Raw genomic sequence first — 21,735 nt, 5'->3', positions numbered from 1 at the left:
TACGTGCTCCATTTTGAACAACTACATATTCTTACAAATTCCAATCCATTTTCCAACAACATTAAATTGTGGCGTTGATATATTGATGACATGTTGGTTGTATGGCAAGGAGAGTTACAGTTGGTCAATTCTTTTACCACCTAGATTAATTGTCTGGACCCTTTTCTGAGGTTCTCTTCAACAGTGTTTACATCACAGATTCATTTTTTTGGATTTACTGATTTGTATTAAGCAGGGTAAACTGGAGACCAGTACCTACCATAAGAAGACGGACCACAATAGCCTGCTTTCATATGAAATTCATCACCCTGCGGCACTGCAGGACAATCTACCCTTTGGTCAATTCCTAAGGCTCCACTGCAACTGAAGTAACAATCTGAATTTTGAGAGACAAGCAGATGATCTAGCTCAGAAGCTACAAGATAGACACTATCCACGTCAGATTATCAACACAGCTCGTAAAAGAGCTCGCAATAACCACAGAGACAGTTTATTATCAACTGAACCCAAAGTTACTGAAACCAAACTGACCTGTGTGTCCACTGATACCCCTTTATTTAATACCATTAAAAAAATCATCAATGAACAATGGTCAATTCTTGAAAGCGGTGGCTGCAAGATACCCAAACCCATGTTTGCTTTCAAACACACTAGGAATATCAGGGACCTATTAGTTCACACTCATCCTAAACCTGTTACCTCTAAATCTAGACAGAGCACCCTATGGCAACTCCCACCAGTACAAGAACACTACCCTTGTGGTAATTGCTCTCTATAATGATTGACTAAACGGGTAGGTACTTCAGAGTTGGAACCTATAGGCAAATGGCACCTTACTAAACATACTAATTGTAATACCCGTAATTGTATTTACATGATTACATGCCCTTGTAATTTGCGCTATATTGGGATGACGACGAGACCAGTCAGGGTTAGGATCAATGAACATCGTAGTAACATCAGGTGTGGACGATCCTCCACCAAACTAAGTACACATTATATAGATATTAATAATTCGCCCAATGACTTGTGGTGGGTGGTCCTTGAAGTATTCAATGACCCAGGAATTAATCATCTAAGTTTATTAGAAAAGGAACAACGTTGGGTATTCAAGCTCAAAACACACATCAGTGGGTTAAATGACGAGATACAATGGACCAATTTTTGCTCCAATGTGTAAATGTACAGACCAAAATCAGTAAGTTATTTTAACACACTGTGATGACATCACCGGAGGCTTCTCCTTCCTCTCCGTTTCCTTACTGAACATTTTTTGATGGTTCTCTCTTGCACTTGATCATCTTATCTTGCTTTCCCCTGTACACATTTGTTCAATATGATTCTTTTTTTTAAATGACTCTTTTAGTCTGTCCTTACCATGACCCTCTATTCATGTGGTAACACCTCTTTGGTGGTTTCCATTATGAATCTCTTAATATTACACAGAACCAGTTGCAACATTGCCAATTACCCGTCTGTTGTGTGTGCTCTGGTCTCATTCTTGCAAACTCGATACGGTACCAGGACTACTATTGCTATTACGGTGTCCTGGCACAATATTTCCAGTCCTTTCCCTGTTTCCCGGTAAGAGGCGGGTCCACAATAGGCTTGTAGCCGAGCCCCTTCTCCTTCCTGGTTCCCTCTACTGATTGGCCCTTTTGCGGCTACGTCGCATATTAACCCGGCAGCTCACACTATCCCGTTACTTCCGGGTGTGCGGCCGAGGGTAGGTCTCACATCAGGGGCCTCGCCACGAATTGTGAGTATGAACCCTCATTTCCATTCTATTCTCTCCTCTCTGTTGAAACGTCATGCTGCTTTTTTTAGCAAGATGATTTTCCTTCTGCCACGCAGCATTTTGCTGATATCCTCTGTATAATTCTAATTCGATATGCCACCCACAATACTGGAGACTTGTACGATATCCTCATGCCCATTTTTATGAGGCTCCAAATTGGTTCAAGGTTACTCCATTAGTATATTTCTCATACCTTTTGTTATGTTTCAGAGCATTTGTTACACATTTTTGAGAAAGATCTTTACCATTTCAATTTAGACATTTCCCCTATAAATTGACGATATATGATTTGATCTTGCTGTGCTTAGTCAGGTTTAGTTGTACATTTCTATTAAGATCAATTCTATTAAAGGCAAAAACAGTCTCCCGACCTGCACTTTGTACAGGATGCCCCTTCATTAATATAGGAGGGTAAGCTCTTTTACTACTTGCTTGATTTCAGAGGCAATTAATGGGGGTTGATGGTCTTATGACATGTCATAAAAGAATTTCACACATAGCATGAAATCATGCCATCACTGATTATCATCACATTAGGGTGGTTTTTGCTTGTTCTGTATATTTTTTTGTCTTTATGCTGTATGTTTTGGTCTGTTTCTCCTCTACAGGTCAACACTGATTGTGGTCAATTTTTGAGAAGCGTTTTAATGGAAGTTACAGTTTTCTATATATACTCATTTTGAGTTCTTTTTTGAGTAGCTAAGGTTTTTTGTGGTCCTGATGAAACACCACCGATCCTTAGGGACACCCCAGGCGTGAAACATGTTGACCTATAGTTAGGGTTAGAGCCAATGTCCTTTTGCCCTGCATTCAGTTGCAAGAGTAGAGGAACATTACTTCCTTCCTATTCCTCTCTCTTTCAACTTTGACCGAGACCCATCACGTACAAAAAATCGTTTGCAATGTGGTTCTCGAGCCAATTTTAATATTTTCTCTAGCTCTCTGTTTACTCTAGTAGATCTGAATCTTTTCCTATGTACTCTCTTGGCAGTCTCTTCGAAAAAAGATCTCCGGCACAGAGCCCCCTTGTGGGGCCCGTCAGGGCATTTCAGCGCCAGTCCGACAAGGAGCAAACCCAATGATGAAGCTTGACATCCAGTGGATGTGTGAGGGTTCTAGCTTCTAAATATAGAAGTGCCTCTGCAATTTCTGTCTTCTCCTTAGGAACAGTGTACTTTATGTTTTGTATTAACTATCTAGGGAGGCTGTACACTGTACCTGTCCTAATACTCCCTGTCCCTCTAATCTTTATAAAACTTGCACAGCGGTTCAGCTGTGGGACATTTCATCTTCTTGATTAGTTATTCAAGTTTCTCAGCCTTGGTTATGAGTCAACACTGGAGGATTTCCAAGGCCTCAGCTTTGATGATGATGTCGTGACTGCCATTTGAAAACTCCCTCTATCCTAGGCAATGACGGGCCGGGCCCCTTAGGGAGCCTCAAAGACAACTATCTTCATTAAAAGAGACCTTATAAAAACAATATTACATGGCACGATCATGACCGAATATTTGTGGACCAATGTAGCCCCGAATGGCCTGATTGTGACCAATGTACCCAGAATCTTTCTCCAGGATTTGATTTTCAGGAAAGACTGGGCACAAATTGCATGGTTCTGATTATCAATACATCTAAGAGACTAGCTGACTCCATCATGGTTGAGATCAACCTAGCAGAAAATACTTTTAAAACAACACTGTCATTAACCACATTTAACCCCTAGGGTGCCCAGGACGAGCCGGTTGCCTGGTGCGGAGGATGAGCCCAGCTCGTCCTGCTATGGGCCGCTCCCCCTGATGGCCAAGCACCCCCCTCCCCAGGGCATAGATGGAAGGAGAATCGCTTCCCCTACCACCCTGTGGCATCTGTGACGTCAGCACGCTTTCGCGTACTGACCTCATCAGAGCCCTTCCCCCAGCGCTGGAACCTCGGCTTCCATCGCCGATCGAAGGAGAAATGCAAAAGCATTTCTCCTCTGATCACGTGGAGGGGGCAGAGAGGCATGAAAGGAGAGGAAAGGCCTTTCCTCTCCTTTAATGTCTCTCTGAGCATTTCAGCTGCCCGATCGTGATGCGACCGGGCAGCAGAAATGCCCACTAGACACAAGGATTTTTTGTTTTGATTTTTATTTCAATAAGGGGAGCGGCCCCTTGGCCAAGGGCTGCTCCCCAGGGGGGCAAATTATTTCAAGGCCAGTTCTGCCCCCCCTGGGGGCAGAAATCCACTAGACACCAGGGCTAATTTTTTTAATAGTTTTTAAATGTATTTTTTTATGTTTAGGGAGCGACCCCTTAGGCAAGGGTTGCTCCAGGGTGGGAAAATTATTATTAGGCCATTTCTGCCACCCCTGGGTGCAGATCAGCCTTGCAATCTGCCCCCAGGGCGGGCAGGACCCACTAGACAACAGGTTTTTTTTTTTTCGTACTTGGGCATAAGGTGAGCGGCCCCTTGGGCAAGGGCCGCTCCCCAGGGGGGCAAATGATTTTTAGGTCATTTCTGCCTAATGCAATTAGGCTGATCTGCCCCCAGGGGGGACAGAAACCACTAGACACCAGGGATTATTTATTTTATTCATACTTGCGCATAAGGGGAGCAAATGATTTTTAGGCCAGATCGGCCTAATTTTATTAGGCCATTCTGCCCCCAGGGGGGACAGAAAACCACTAGACACCCGGGATAATTTTTTTTTGTTTATTTTTATTTTATAATGTTTGGGGAGCGACCCTTTAGGCAAGGGTCGCAGCCGGGGGGACAAATTATTTTTAGGCCATTTCTGCCTCCCTTGGGGGCAGATTGGCCTAATACAATGTACTTTGGCCCAAAGGGCCTCCTGCTGGAGTTTTTTGAAGGTCCATAGATCCCTTTTGAACAATTTCCTTTGCTCACGCAAAGCTGCCAGAATCGATCCATCATCTGGGCATTTACTCAATAACCTTAATAGTTTAATACCTACAGCTGCTTTCCTTCTGCGCACTGGCTGTGGCAAAAGTAGACATTGACGATGATTCAGTTGTGCTCCCTTTTTGTGTTGTTTAAGGAGTCTTTTTTTAAGAGATCGGTGGCAAAGTTCTCCCAGACCGTTGTCAACTTTGCCCCACTTGTGGCCATTAAGTCTAGCTTTCGTAGAGCCTCTTCTGTTTGGCTTTGAATGGTGTCTGAGAACCATTTGAGTCGCTTTATATTTTCGGTGCCCATTGCCCCGTTTATGGCTACTGCCTTTTCTGGCTTTTCTGGTGATGCGCGGATCCCAAATACCTGCGGCTTATGATCGCTTTCCGTACGGTCCATGATACTGAATGCATTTACTAACCTATACAATGCAGGGGACACCAATGTGTAGTCTAGATAGGAGGATCTTGTCCATGCCGGTGGGATGTCCGGCGACTTCCGCCCATTTAGCACAAAGAGGCCTACCGATTCACAGGTGCGTATAAAACTCTCCCCTAACTTGTCTTTCCTGTGTTTTTTTGGGAGGGTCTGACTGGGCATCCTTGCCACTGTTTGAATGTGGTCATCACTGGGGTTGTGGAAAAGGAAGAGATTGAAGTCGCCCGTCATTAGCCAAAATGCCTATTTTACAGTGCTTTTTATTCTTAATAGTTGAGTTAACAGTTTGTTTGCTTCGATTTTTTTATTTTTTGGATTGATGTATATATTTACCAGGATCAGTGGTTCCTGTGTATTTTTCCCCCAATTGTGCAGTCGGACTAGTTGAACGGCTTGGCCCTCCTCCTTGTACTCAGAGATTTTTACTAGGATGTTCACACTAACATAGATAGCTAGGCCTCCCTTCAACCTACCGGGCCTATTGGTTTTTGTAGCTGGGATAAGACATTCTGTGAATCCGATTATTGGTAATGATTCCATTTCCAAGGATTCCTGTAAGAGTAGAATGTCAAATGAACGAAATAATTTTGTTACTGCAGGATCTTCCACCTTTGCCCGTAGGCCACCTACGTTCCAAGAACAAATGCATAATATCCCTTGTACAGGTTGATCATTAACTATTCAACTGTTGCCCATCAGTCCTGGGGGTGAAGCCGCCACTGCCCATTCCCTTTCCGGATGCAGTTGCTGACCCAAGACCACTCTTTTCCTCCCTTCTTCTCTCCATATTTGGACTCCCAGTGGGTGCTTAGGTGGTCTCCTCTCACTAGACCTTTCTTCAGCGGGTCTACTGGCCTGATGGACTCCTTTCAAAACTGACCATGTACCTTTAGGTTTTCCCAGGTGTTGCGAGTCTAGTAACGGTGTTGGATATCGCTCTCCTTTGTAGATGTTCACCTCAATGCCCCAGGATTTCAATAGGTCCTTCCTTTCCATGATCCGCTTTGGGATATCCGGTGCTGAGAAGATAGTGAGTGTTGGATCCGAGTGTTGGTTGCCTCTGGCTTGAATACATTTTATTGCAGCGAGGTCATTCGATGCTACAAACTGTAAGTCCGGTAGAACTTTTATGATTCTTAAAATAGCAGAACAATTAAGAACGTCTGTGGGGGACCTGGAGGGGAATTCTGGAATCCAAAGCAGCTGAAGAGTGGACTCCTTAGTATTAGTACCTGTTATAGGTGACTGGATTTGCTCTATGTGCTCTATGTGCTGGTTTTGCTCTTTATAGTCATCCTCCCACTGACCGGTGCCAGATTTGTAACCCTTGGTGCCCGCATTTGCCAGTGTTAGTCGGGTGGACTGCGCAGGCGTGGCGGGTTTTGGGTTTATTCTCTGCTGACCCCTTCGGGGCTTGTTCTTGTGACCATTATTGTGCTAACTGCTGCGAGTGGCCTCAAAGGAGACCTTGTTAACTGAGTGGAGCCTGCTAAAACGGGGAGAGTTATTACATCTGCTGTTATGTTAGGGCTTGTGCTTGTGGAAATGGCTCTGTTGTTCCTTCCACTTGACGTCACATGATCCTTATTTGGTTCCTCTGGGCTAATATCGGCTGTTTTTATAGTAGTTAGTTGATGGAGTTGTGCGGACTTCCTTCCTTTCCTTGCCCGCTTTCGTTCCCTTTTTGATGAAGCCCGGGTTATGGGAAACTCAGGGTTCCCGGGTTTATTGATGGATTGTAGCGAAAGATGATTCTCCATGGAATCCATACTAAGGCTTGTTAGTGGGCAGCTTTCAGCCAATGTTCTTTTCCCTTTTGTGGTTGACGAAGCCGGCGTTCGGGAGGAAAGGGGCTGCTCCTCTTGTTTCTGCTCCCACGGTATAGATTTTGGCCTGGTGGCAAGAGGATTAGTACATGTGTGTTCATCCTTCCGGATGGAGCAGATTTCTTGCAGTATTCCCTCTAGGCGGCAGTTGAGATATCTTATCTACCACCTCCTTGCAGGAGCAGATTGTAAAGTCATTAGAGTGCTGTCAATTCCAGAAACAAATACTGCCAATGTGTTTAACAAGTCAACTTGAATGTCCATTTTATTTGAATGGAATTGCAGCACCATGACCGTTGATTGCATTGAGTTTAGTATCACAGCCCACGTTTCCTCAGACCTGACTACCACCGGGGCTTGTGTCTGTGAGACAGGTTCTTGGTTTTTCACTTGATATTCCTTCAGTTATATTTACTTTGTGGGTAACTTTCTGTGCGGCTGACACAATTTCTGCTTTTGATGACCTGCTTGGAGAGACCTGTTCTGGAACCCAAGACTCAGGTTCTTCATCTTCACAAACGTACATCGGAAAGGAGTGGAGTTTGGGACTTTGACAGAAGGGGCCACCTTCCTGGGATTCTTGTTCTAAGTGTTCCACGATTGCTACCAGCTCTGAGTCCAGGATGGGTAGCTTGGCTGGGCTAGATGTACGCTGATACTTAATGGCAGCTGGGGTTTCGTTACCTAGGATTATATCTTGCCTGAGATTGTAGGGGGCTCCTGTTGCCGGGGTGGCTAGCACCGCGTCTTCCCGGGCTGCATTTGGCACGACTACTTTTGTAGGCTGATTTCTCCTAATCACTACTGTTGGAGATAGGGGAGGAGGAATGGCTGGATTTATTCTGAATTTCTTTTAGTTGCTTTGCAGGTCTTTGCTGGATGAAGTTATTTCCCCGAGGCTTGTTTGGGTTGGCACTGTGGGTTCGATCCTTTTTCTGGCAGTGTGGGTTCCTGCAGCGGTGAAGTAATCGGTTATCTTGCGATGCTTGGGGGAGACTGTGGTCCCTGGTGTCCCCTCTGGGGTCTCCGATTTCCAAAAGCCAGGCTCTCCCCATATCATTTCTTCCATGCTGGAGTTTTGGTCAGCCCCCCCGCTTGTGCCGCTTGTTAAGTTCTGCCTTCTACATGGGAGGGGCAGATCCAGTTCGCTACTTGCTCTCCTTTTTCGTTGGGGTTGCTTTGTCCAGAGCCAGGTCTCTTTTCCTTTTTCTCTTTCCTTGTTTCGGAGGATGATTGATGATATTTCCTCGTGCTTTACCTGATCTCATGGTCGGTCAGTCTTGTTGCCTTAGAGCGGGGTAAATATGGGCGGGCTGTTGGTGAGGCAGCGGGGTCGCTTACTGATCCTCTTTTTTTTTTCTGAAAGGATAGTAGGTACCTTTCCCTTGAGAAGATGCCTTGCCGTGCCTTGCCTTGCCGTGCGCTGAATCTGAGGGTATACTGAAGCTAACCCTCCTAGGGGTCTTGGTGCCTTTGGGGGACTGGGTCTGGGGGAGCCACAGGGTGGCATGGCCCCTAGTTGCCAGTCCTTTCTGCTACTCCTTACTGCTTACTGCTCCTGTCCTGGGCTGCCTGGTCCTGTCCGAACCAGACCAAACCAGCAGGCAGGGGCTGGAGGGGGCTGGGGGAGGTTTGAGGGCCAACAGTCTGCCACAGGGGCAGAAGGGGTTGGAGAGTGCTGTGCAACCTGATGGGAGAAACCAGTTCTTCCCCAGCCTTTCTACCCCCTAGACCTCCGCCTGCTGCTCACCTGCCTCTTGCTGGGGGATCGCGGGTGGTCGTCTCTGGCCACACCCGGGGTAGTGGGCAAGCTTCCTCGTGCCCGTAGTCCTTGGGGGGCATCCCCCCTCACCTTTCTTTGCCTTTCCCTCGGATCACGCTGCCCACCTCATGCCCCCCCGGAAGCCACACCCGTGATTGGGCCACTTCCGCGGGGGTCCACGGGGGTCCACGGGGGTCCACAGAGGGGTCACTGTTGTCGCTCCTACTCCCGTTGTCCTCCCGGTGCAGTGACAGTAGTGGCAGGGCTGCGCGTCCAAGCCGAGGAGGTCGGAGGTAGGTAGGAGGTAGAGCTGCTTGGCACCACTTGGCCACCTCAGCATCCTCGGCCGCTGCTGCGGGCGTGACCCCCGGAACCGGAAGTGGGGTCTGCAGGAAGTCAGGCACCCCGGAGGAAGTCAGGCACACACCGCAAGACCCCTATGAAAACCGCTCTGAGTCTCTGCCGGTGAAGTCACAATTCTTCAACACACTGCAGGACAGCACCTCTCACTCTGGGGGGAAAAGGCCTGGCAGCGAAGGGGTTAAGCACCATTTGGCGGAGATGAATACAGAGCTGAATAAGACAAAAGAATACCTCAGCCAGCAAAAGATAACAAAATTGCAAAAATATATCTCCAAATTCAGCAGAGAGAAGGTATACCCGTACATCAAAGAAGAATATAAGCCAGGCACACAATCACAATTTTCTGATGACTCTGGTTCTTCCTATAGGAAACCTTGTACCTACAGTAGTAGTTCATCATCGGATGGTTGGAGCACAGACGAAGCCGCACCACAACCTTATCATCATTTTTCTCACTTCCCTATGTATCAACCCTCCGCATGGCAGCCCCCCTATCCGTTTTACCAACCATGCCCTATGATACCCTTTGTGCTTTTTTTAGGCAGAGGCCGGGCCAGAGGAAGAGGCAGACGCAGAGAAAGAGGACAACATGTGCATTTGGGGAAAGAGGAACCACAAATGGTCACAAAGAGCCAAGGCAGGAACCAGGCAAAGACAACCTAGTGGTCAATCTGTCTTTCAGACATATCTCCATGGATGAGGAACGTGCTCTTAACAAAGGTCTGGGCTTTTTACCTACCCCTATGGAAGATTTTTTCCATTTGAACTGTGAAGTTGCACATTTTTTTAGAAAGATCTGCTTAGACTTTTTTTTCCAAGGATAGACCTTTGGAATCAGCACAGGAAGCCTCTGGTCTCAGGAATCCATCTACTTTTATCCCTCCGACTGCATCTCGCATTTGAGAAAGCAGTCTCTTTTGAAATTAACAAGTTGAGCCCCAAACACTCTTTTATCAACATTTCATCAACAGAGACAGAAGCTCTTAAGACATTGTCAACAGATCCCTGTATTGTCATCAAACCTGCAGCCAAAGGGGACACCAATGTTATCTTGGATTCACAAGAGTACCGACAAGAATGTCTACGCCTCCTTAGTGATTCCTCTTACTATGAACCAATATCACAGGTTCCTACTTATAGACTACAAAAGACTATACGGTCCATGATCCATGAGGCAGAGACTAATGTATAGGATTTTGACTCATTCCAAGATCTACTTGTAATGGTAAATCTCGGAGGGCACCAAAATCCTTTGGTGGCCTCATGGGAATACCCATGCTCCACCCATGAAATGCCTTCCCATGACAGAGTAAAGCAATGCAGCAGTTTGCTCTATGATGCACTACTCTAGATTTATCAAGGCAAGCAAGGTGGTCTTGTGTGACTTGACAAATCTAACTTAAGAGCTCTGCGGCTCTTGTGCTCTGTTGCATGGGGCAGGGGCGATACAACTCTTTAATAATCCTGCCCTTGAACATCATAGGGCATAGGATAGATCCTAGTGGTACTCCACAATTGTCTGGATGGAATATAGATCTGGAGGATTTCATAATGGTAAATTTGTGGTGATTGAAGAGGCAAAACGTAATTCACTTCAGGAGTTTTACTCATGATGATTGAGAGTGTGAAAATAAGGGGTTTGTCTTCAACTATTTTGAATGTCACAGATACGCTATGGATGATGAGCCAGATATCTCTAGCATCTCAAGTGTACAGGGCTTTGTCAGCTACTTAGTGGGTGGCTGTTCGTGACTGCACCACAGCCTGAAACCTGACTGGTAGGACTGGGGTAGGTTATGTTGAGGTGAATGACAAATGTTCTTTCAATTACTGTAGTCAAGAAAGGCAGATGTGATGAACTGTTGTTGAGTTTGGTGAAATCCTCATTGTTTTAAAGAACATGGCAATTTTATCCATGACGGTAGTGGCTTTAAGGTAGGAGGTCATCTTGTTGAGGTCTTTGAATGGGGGACACAAGATGTTCAAACCCTTCTCACATACCATGTCCTTTTCCCCTAGATGAATTAATAGTACATCAGGGTGTCATAGTTGGACTCAAGCTCTAGGCAAGACTGCTGGTTTTGGAATGACAGCTCCTTTGTTTGTTGGTGACTAGGCCAATCCTACAACAAATCGCAACTGGCGGCCCAACCCTTCCGGCTCACAAACAGTACTTCACCAAAAATCCAAATAGTAAAAGGTGATTTGTGGCAGTCTTTACGCATGCACTCTAGAGTGCAACATCTCAGGAGAGCCATGGTTAAATGGAGATTACCCTTTTCTCACATGAGCAACAAGTATCAGTCACACACCGGCAATGAAGGAGATACAGTAAAGTTTTCAATAGGTTTTAGTAACAAGACTGCAATCTACTGTAACTTCCATGGGCTGCAATGATTAGGATAATAAATAATGCAAGAAACAGAATTATAAAAATGAGAGTCATGAATACAAAGACCCCGACCATCCTGCAATAACATGAGATGTAAAAAAGATGTGAAACAGGCCCTAATATCAATCCCAGGAGGCAATACCCTAGCATGATGAACCTTATCTCTAAACTAAAGAGAGTTAGATATGTTAAACCTAATCTGCCAGTGTCATGTCCAAGAGAAGAGCCCCCCAACCCTCGTTACCTTGGAATTAAGTCTCTAGACTAGACTCCATGGGGACACAAAGGCTGGGTCTGCATCAAGGTGATGCGTAGCATAGATAGTATTGATGGCATCTGGTAGGGATCCCTCTCCGAACCCTATCTGCATAAGATATATTTATACAGATCTTGTAGGACCCCTGATGCAGGTATTCTCCCAGACAATAGATAAGAAGCCATACTTGTGGAGGCAATTATATAAACAATTCCCTGAAAAGGTACATTATGTCACTGTCACACATAAGGGGGAAAGTATATGAAGTGAATACCTACGTATATCATTTAATTTTGACACTCATAGTAATGCCTTTAGAGAGTGGCACCGAGAACGTGAAATTAAAACATCTTCCTAACTATAAACATGGCAGATATTTTAGAAGAAATAATTAAATAAATGCACTAAAACAGACCAGCCTAAATAGGTTCTTCCTGGAACTCTTCTTCGGATACGGCTCTCCCTCTGTGGAGATTTTTACTTTCAAACTTAGTCGTTTTTTTGAGGTGAAAATCCTTCGACCGGGGCAAATCTGGATCTTGATCCGATGTCCTTGGAGCCCTCCTCGGATATGCTGGCTGTGAGGTCCCAGTCAACTTCCTACGTTCGGACTTAGGGGGTGATTCTGACTATGGCGGACGGCGGAGGCCGTCCGCCATAGTACCGCCGCCAAATGACCGCACCGTGGTCAAAAGACCGCGGCGGCCATTCAGACATTTCCTCTGGGCCGGCGGGCGCTCTCCAAAAGAGCGCCCGCCGGCCCAGAGGAAATGCCCCTGCAACGAGGACGCCGGCTCAGAATTGAGCCGGCGTAGTTGCAGGGGTGCGACGGGTGCAGTTGCACCCGTTGCGTATTTCAGTGTCTGCAAGGCAGACACTGAAATACTTTGCGGGGCCCTCTTACGGGGGCCCCTGCCGTGCCCATGCCATTGGCATGGGCACGGCAGGGGCCCCCAGGGGCCCCGCGGCACCCCCTACCGCCATCCTGTTCATGGCGGGTTTCCCGCCATGAACAGGATGGCGGTAGGGGCTGTCAGAATCCTCATGGCGGCGGAGCGCGCTCCGCCGCCATGAAGGATTCCCCCGAGCAGCGGTAAGTCGGCGGGAGCCCGCCGACTTGCCGCTTCTGACCGCGGCTGAACCGCCGCGGTCAGAATGCTCGTGGGAGCACCGCCAGCCTGTTGGCGGTGCTCCCGTGGTCGATGGCCCTGGCGGGCACCGGCCGCCAGGGTCAGAATGACCCCCTTAGTCTCTTTTTTGGAGATTTTCTTCACTGGGACGAACCTGAAAATCAGGCCGGGTCACGGCTAAGGCAAGCCGGCTAGAGTTGCCGCAGCGGGTTGGTCCCTCTATGGAGCTTTTTTCCAAAAGTTCTCCAAACTTCTCCAATCTTCTGGATCTTCTCCCAGACGTTCCTTTAAGGTTCTTTTGGGGTCCACAGCTCACCCCAAGGTTCCAGAAGCTCTGATATGCTCCTTGGGGGTGTGGACTACAACTCCCAGAATGCATCTGGTGCTAACTCCTTTTTGGCCACTGGACAGTGGTCAGCTGGTTGGTTTCCTCAAGAGTTGGTGCAGGGGACTCTGGTTAGCAATTTTTCACATTTAGCAAACAGGAAGTCCCTCCTTGAACCAGTTGAAGCCAGGCAAAGTCCTTCTTGTGGTGAAGCCCAAGTGTGCAGCTGGTGCAGTCCTTCAGAGTGCAGGGTCCAGGTGCAGGCCAGGGGTCCAGCAGGGCAGTCCTTCTTCTTTTGTAGTTCTTCCTGGTAGGGATCTGGTAGGGAACTGAGGCGTGGGTGCAGGTCTGCCAGTTTTATCCTTGCTCATGGGTGAAAAACAGGAGGGTCCTGATTCTCCAATCAGGTGCAGGGTCCTTCCCCCTGTGATGACCACTTCCTGGGAAGTGTGACAAAAATCAATCCCAGGAAGCAACATTCCTCAAAAATTCAGCATGGCTGAAAGTGATTTTTGGAGGTTACATCTGGCTAAGCCCACCCACTGGTGTGGCTAAAAATCATAAACACACCCCTCTCCTGCCCTCTCATAATCTAATCAAGGGGGCACCTAGTTGTCTGGGGTTGCAGGATGTGGGGGTGTTGCTGGGTTGCTCCAAATGTCCTTCTCTGCCTTTGATAACCAGTTTGGCAGCCCTCCCCCTTCCTGCCTCACCATCTGTTGAGGGGAGATCCCCTCCCACAGGCACATCTCTTTGTGTGAAGCCAGGCCACTTCACACCTCATCAAGGCAGCCTGGCCAATCAGAGCACAGCAGTAAAAACAATGCAGGGCTGAAGTTGGCAACTTTTCAGGTAAAGTTTAAAACTCTTTACCTGAACAAGTTATATTAAATCCGACAACTGGAAGTTGTGGGATTTATTATAACAATTAATTTGATACCAAACTCTTGTATCTGTCACTTAAGGGGACTTTTAAAATTAAAATAAAGCCTCCCCATTCTAGCCTATGAAGGCCATTCACTACAATGAGGGAAAACGAATGTGGCTGTTTTTACCTCACCAGGGCTTATAAAACTAGTTTTATGAGGTCCCTGCTTATAGTTACATGGCACCCAGCGTTAGGGGCACATAGGGCACACCTTAGGGGTGACTTATATGTAAAAATAAGGTAGTTTAAGACTTTGGAACTACTTTTAATTCCAAAGTCGAATTTGCATATAACTTTAATTTAAAAGCAGGCTGCAAGGCAGGCCTGCCTTTAAAATGACACTGGGCACCTCAGCAGTGCTCCTATGGGTACACCTATGAGTGCACTAACTATGCTACGGTCCCTAAACCTACATGCCCTACCATATACTAGGGACTTATAGGTCAGTTGACTTAGCCAATTATAATTAGCCTAATTTGCATACTGATTTTACACAGAGCACAGGCCCTGGGACTGGTTAGCAGTACCCAGGGCACCATCAGATTCAGGAAGACACCAGCAAAAAGTGGGAAATTGGGGCAAAAAGTTAGAGGGCCTTTGCAATCAGCCCTGTTCTCTCACACAAGCCCCCCAGCCCACACGCCCAAGAGACTCAGCCCAACCATGGGAGAGTCTTCCTGGCTTGTCAGGCGAGGAAGACAGTGAAGAGAACAGGCTGTCCCTTTGCAGGGCCTAATCTGTCTTACATCCTCCTGCCATGGTCACTCCCTCTGGGTAGTAAATCCATCCCAACAGTGAAAGGACCCATCTCAAACTAAAACTTCCCTCTAAGGGGGTCTTCCTCCTCTCTCTCTGCCAACTTGGGTAGTGAGGTGCCCACCTCCTCTACTCCTAACTTTGCTAGGGCAACACCTAGCTTACCCAAAGAGGTCACTCAACAATTGAGCAACCCTACCATGACCAACAGGGTCAGGGGGCCTACTTTGGTTTTGGTCCTGGGGTCTGCCTCCAAGGCTAAGTACAGTGCTGCCAGGAAGGCTAGCACCCAGCAGAGGCTACTGACAGCTGTCCGTACCCAGAACCACACCCTAAGCTCTCCACTGACAGGTGGGTGAGCTGCTTTAGGGGCAACTGTGGGGTCTTGGCACCCCTCTTGCTGTCTAGAGTGGGGGGCTACCACCTCCCATGGCAGACACCCTCCTTCCACTCTCCCTTCTGTCAGTGCAGGGGCAACACCCTGCATCAGGACAGCTGCCTGACTACTCAGGACTTCCTTGGGGTCAGGTGAGGCCTCACCAGTGCCAACTATGGCCCCCCCCCTACTGGGGCAGAAGGTCTTTGGCTCCCTGGAACTCTCTTTAAGAGTGGCCCACCCTTCCTTTTCTTCTTTCCTTTTCTTGGGGACCCCTGTCTCCTAACTGTAGGGACTGACTCCCCAGGACTTTGGGTTGGGGGGCGCCCTGGGCGACCACCCCATCTGGGACCAGACTCACCTCTGAGAGGTCATTGCCCAGAATACAATCTAGGGGGAGGTCAGCACTGACTACCACCCTAAACCAGTCAAGGATACCCTCCCTCTCTAGGGGCACTATGGCTACAGGTTTGGAGATAACCTCCCCTGTGGCTATCCTGACTTTTCTGGTCTCTCCTGGTATATACATGTCTGGGGTCACTAACTGGTCACTCACTATAGTGTGACTGGCACAGGTGTCTCTCAGGCCAGTGGTAGGGATCCCATTCACCTGAATGGGGTAGAAGTGCCCACTCCCACCCTCAGGGATCACCAGCTTACCATCTGGTCCTGTCTCCCAGCTCAATGCTAAGAGGACTTCATCATCTGAGGAGTCCTCCTCCATGGCTACACTGGGCAGCCCAGTGCTAATCACCTTCTTTGGACAGGCTACATCTCCTTTGAAGTGACCTGTCTGCTGACAGTCAAAGCAAGCCTTACTGTCCAAGAGCTTTTTTAACCCTGGGTCTCCCTGTCTCTGCTTGTCAGAGTGGGAGTGGGATTTACTCTTCTCCTTCTTAGGGTTCTTGGGTACAGGGGGTGTCTCTGGTGGGCTTACCACCTCTTTCCTTAGGTTTATGGGGACCTGACCCCCCCTTCTTGGAGTCTCCCCCCTGGGACTTGACAACCACCCTGGTTCTCACCCGCTCATCAGCTGCCTCCCCTAGCTCTCTAGGGATGGTCAGCTTAGAGTCCACTAGATGCTGGTGTAACCTTTCTTGGATACAATTGGTCAAGATGTGCTCTCTCATGATCAGATTGTATAACCCCTCATAAATATTTACTTTGTTAACATGAATCCAGCCCTCTAGTGCCTTAAGTGAGGTGTCTACAAAGTCAACCCAAGACTGGGTACTGACCTTCTGGGTGTCCCGGAACTTCATCCTATACTGCTCTAGGGTCAGACCAAACTTCTTGGTTAAGTACCTCTTCATGCTAGGGTATGAATCTGCCTCCTCCCCATTTAAGGTCAGAAGCCTATCCCTCCCTGAGTTGGGGACCAACTCCCATAAAAGTGAACCCCAGTATTGAGGCCTAACCCTTCTCATTTGGAGTGCCCTCTCAAAGGCCTCCAACCACTTGTCTATGTCATCCCCCTCTACATAAGCAGGAACCACCCCTTTGGGTAATCTGGGGCAAAAAACCCCACCCATGGACACCTCAGCTTCTCTGTCGCTGCCACCATCTCTTTTCTCTTTCTTTGCCCACTTTTTTTTTTCTAGGGCCAGCTTCTGTGCTTCCAAAGCTATAAATGCTAACTGGGCCTCCAGCTCTCTTTCCCTGAGGGACAGGTTCTCTCCTCCTGAAGGGCCCCTCTTCCCCCAGCTAGCTTTGGGTATGACCCTAGTAACTGTGTGCAGTGAGGACCTGTCTGCCTCCTCCTCACTTAGGCTCAGATGCCCTCCCTCCCCTGAGTGGTTGGAGCTAGCATCCTCCCCTACGTCTTCCTCCTCTGGAGCTTCCTCTGAGCCTACCTCTTGGGCCTCAGCCCATGCTGTCAGGGATTTAGTCAGGACATGCTTGCTGAGGTCAGTGGTTGCAGGCAACCCCCTTACAGTACACAACCCCCTAAGCCGGACTACTGTCAGTGTGGGTAGGCTAGCCAGATCAAGCTCCATTGTTCCCTAGTTTTGTGTCAACAAAAAACTTTTTGCAAAAATTGGAAACAAGAATTTTGAAAAATCACAAAAATTAAATAATTGAAATTAATCCAAATTAAAAATTAAAAACAATTTTTGCACTAGGACAATTTAAAGGCTTTTTAATTTGTTTTACTTATAACTGTAATGTGATACGGAACACAAGTACAGGATCCCACCACTGCGCACCAAAAATGTTGGAAAATGGGTTATTGGTAAGGGCAGGTAAGTACCTACACTTAGCAATAGGCCACTAACCCCCACTTAGGTCAAGTTAGGTCTCAGTAAATTAAACCCAGCTCAACCCTTGGTAGCTTGGCAACGAGCGACAAGGCTTAACTTAGGAGACAGAGTGTAAAGCATTCAAATATAACAAAACAGCAATTAAATAAAACACAGGAAACAGTTTAAAATTCCAAAGCCAATTTATAATAATAGATTATAATTTTATCTTTAAAATGACACAGCAACGAATAAAATCGGATAAGGGGAACCGGAGATATGAATTTTTAAAGAATTATTACTTTCTAGTGCATAGATACAAAAAGCGCCAATCTGGTCGCACCTCAACCGGGGTAAAGTCAAAGTTTAAGGCTGACCACGATGGAGCCCGGCTCGGCTACAGGCCACGGGAGGCCTCGGTCAAAAGCTTACCTTAGGATTTAGTCGTTTTTCTGAAGAATTTCTTCAGCGGGACGAGCCTGCCAGTCCAATCCGACGTCCTGGAACTCTTCTTCGGATACGCGTCGCGGGAGCCCTCAGTGGAGATTTTTACCTTCGGACTTAGTCGTTTTTTCGAGGTGAAAATCCTTCGACCGGGGCAAACCTGGATCTTGATCTGACGTCCTTGGAGACCTCCTCGGATACGCTGACTGGGAGGTCCCGGTCAACTTCCTACGTTCGGACTTAGTCTCTTTTTTGGAGATTTTCTTCACCTGGATGAACCTGCAAATCAGGCCGGGTCGCGGTTGAGGCAAGCCGGCTAGAGTTGCCGTGGCGGGTCGGTCCCTCTATGGAGCTTTTTTCCAAAAGTTCTCCAAACTTCTGGATCTTCTCCCAGATGTTCCTTTAAGGTTCTTTTTGGTTCCACAGCTCACCCCAAGGTTCCAGAAGCTCTGAGATGCTCCTTGGGGGTGTGGCTACAACTCCCAGAATGCAACTGGTGCAAACTCCTTTTTGGCCACTGGACAGTGGTCAGCTGGTTGGTTTCCTCAGGAGTTGGTGCAGGGGACTCTGGTTAGCAATTTTTCACCTGTAGCCAACAGGGAGTCCCTCCTTGAACCAGTTGAAGACAGGCAAAGTCCTTCTTGTGGTGAAGCCCAAGTGTGCAGCTGGTGCAGTACTTCAGAGTGCAGGGTCCAGGTGCAGGTCAGGGGTCCAGCAGGGCAGTCCTTCTTCTTCTGTAGTTCTTCCTGGTAGGGATCTGGTAGGGAACTGAGGTGTGGGTGCAGGTCCGCCAGTTTTATCCTTGCTCCTGGGTGAAAAACAGGGGGGTCCTGATTCTCCAATCAGGTGCAGGGTCCTTCCCCTGTGATGACCACTTCCTGGGAAGTGTGACAAAAATCAATCCCAGGAGGCAACATTCCTCAAAAATCCATCATGGCTGAAAGTGATTTTTGGAGGTTACATCTGGCTGAGCCCACCTACTGGTGTATCTAAAAATCATAAACACACCCCTCTCCTGCCCTCTCATAATCTAATCAAGGGGGCACCTAGTTGTCTGGGGTTGCAGGATGTGGGGGTGTTGCTGGGTTGCTCCAAATGTCCTTCTCTGCCTTTGAAGACCAGTTTGGCAGCCCTCCCCCTTCCTGCCTCACCATATGTTGAGGGGAGATCCCATCCCACAGGCACATGTCTTTGGTGAAGCCAGGTCACTCCACACCTCATCAAGGCAGCCTGGCTAGGCTGCCAGAGGCTGGCCAATCAGAGCACAGCAGCAAAAACAATGCAGGGCTGAAGTTGGCAACTTTTCAGGTAAAGTTAAAAACTCTTTACCTGAACAAGTTATATTAAATCCCACAACTGGAAGTTGTGGGATTTATTATAACAATTAATTTGATATCAAACTCTTGTATCTGTCACTTAAGGGGACTTTTAAAATTAAAATAAAGTCTCCCCATTCTAGCCTATGAAGGCAATTCACTACAATGAGGGAAAAACAAATTTGGCTGTTTTTACCTCACTGGGGCTTATAAAACTAGTTTTATAAGGTCCCTGCTTATAGTTACATGGCACCCAGCACCGGGGGCACATAGGGAACACATTAGGGGTGACTTATATGTAAAAATAAGGTAGTTTAGGACTTTGGAACTACTTTTAATTCCAAAGTCGAATTTGCATATAACTTTAATTTAAAAGAAGCCTGCAAGGCAGGCTGCTTTTAAAATGACACTGGGCACCTCAGCAGTGCACCTATGAGTGCACTACCTATGCTGGGGTCCCTAAGCCTCCATGCCCTACCATATGCTAGGGACTTATAGGTAGGTTAACTTTGCCAATTATAATTAGCCTAATTTGCATACTAATTGTACACAGAGCACAGGCCCTGGGACTGGTTAGCAGTACCCAGGGCACCATCAGAGTCAGGAAGACACCAGAAAAAAGTGGAAAATGGGGACAAAAAGTTAGGGGACCTCTGCAATCAGCCATGTTCTCTCACAGCATACCTAGGGTCACCGGTCTTCTTGCTGACCCAGTCTGCACCACCTCCCTAGCCCAGGCTTGCAGCACACACTTTCCTAGTTTCCTTTCTGATGGGGCATATCCCCATACCGGTTTCCTCATAAAAGCAATCTCTGCTAACTTCCCTGTGATCGTTACCCTGGATTGGCCCTGTTCAATCAGCAAGAGTATGTGCTGCACTACATCCTCCACTCTTGCCCAGTTCTCACGCCTCCTGGGAACCCTATTATTTACAAATTCTAGCCAAGCTTGTGAGTATGCTTGCTGAGTGGAACTGCCAGTGATTTAATTACCAGTTGAAGCATACTCTGTCTCCTACTGTCCATAGATACGGAGACATCAGGACCTTCCTGGGCTCTGTATCCATGGCCAGCCCAGGAAAACTCTCCCACTGTCAATGAGACAAAACATTTGCAATGTCATTGTCCACACCTTGGGCATGTCTAGCTCTAAGTGCTACAGCATATCGAACCAAAGCAGCATGAAATCTCTCAGTAATTTAGCCACCTATCATCCCAGGCTGATTACTGTTTGACCACATGCACCCCCGCCATGTTGCATATATGAAAAAAGACTTTCTTATGAGCCAGGCCTCCCCCTCCCCCACCCAGAGGGTCACGGGCACTACCAAGGGGAAGAACTCCAAGAAGGCAATCCTCTGCCTGCTCCTTTTCCAGTCGAGGGGACACTCCTCCTGGCACCATCTTCCTTGCCAGTATATGACAAAACCTGCACTACCTGCAGCGTCAGAGAACATTTGGGCATCCAATTAAAATTCTCGCCATGTCCTCAGGAGCACCCCATTAAAGGCCGTCTGCCTGTCAAAGACAGCCACAATCACCTAAAAAAAAGTCCTCCCTGCTCTCACTACTCTGCACGTGAAATTCAGGTGCCCCAATAGTACCTGAATCACCTCACTGTGACTTTCTCTCTGTCCAGCACCGTGTCCAAGAGTAGCGTCATTGCTACCTTTTTGTCTTCTGATAAGCAACCCCCCATTACCACTGAGTCAATATCGACCCCTAGGAATGACAAGGAAGTCTTGAGACCCACTGTCTTTTCGTGTGCAAGAGGCACCCACATGAGCCTCCATGATGCTTTGGAAACTACCCAACAATGTCTGACACTAGTGAATGAGGTGCTCCGACTACGAAGAAATCATCCGAGCAGCAAGTGATGTGCTTGTAACCCGAGTGTGTCGGAAACACCCATTGCAAAAACATACTGAAGCATTCAAACAGTGCACATGATATGGAGCAGCTCATTGGCAGAGCCTTGCCCACTTACCAACAGCCCTCAAACTGCATGCTGAGGAGTTCAACGTCATCAAGGTGTACCAGCAGCAAACATAAAGCCGACTTAATGTCGCTCTTTGTCATGAGGGCCCCCTGTCCAACCTCCTCTACCAGTGAAAGTGCCATATCCACTGATGCATAAGACACTGTTACCTGTTCTTCTGGAATTTAATTATTTACTGACCTTCCCTCCAGCCATGACAAATGCTGAATCAGTTTGAACTGCCCAGGCTCCTTCTTTGGCACTACCGAAATAGGCATTGGCCAATCCCAAAAAGGTCCTACCATGCAACCTTCCCTTATTTCCTTTTATAGCTTGTCCTGTACCACCTCTTTGTTCGTCCTTGCCGATTTTAAAATGTCTGCCCATCATCGCCCAATAGGACCTGTATACCCCGTTTAGAAGCTCCAAGTGAAACTGTCCAGTAATAGAGCTGCCTCTTCCGTCCTGTTGTATTGGTCCAACCAGAAGCGCAGCCTCTCCAGTTTGACTTGAGTAGG

Source organism: Pleurodeles waltl, chromosome 3_1 (genome assembly GCF_031143425.1).
Source record: "Pleurodeles waltl isolate 20211129_DDA chromosome 3_1, aPleWal1.hap1.20221129, whole genome shotgun sequence".
NCBI lineage: Eukaryota > Metazoa > Chordata > Amphibia > Caudata > Salamandridae > Pleurodeles > Pleurodeles waltl.
This window is presented reverse-complemented; position numbering follows the sequence as displayed.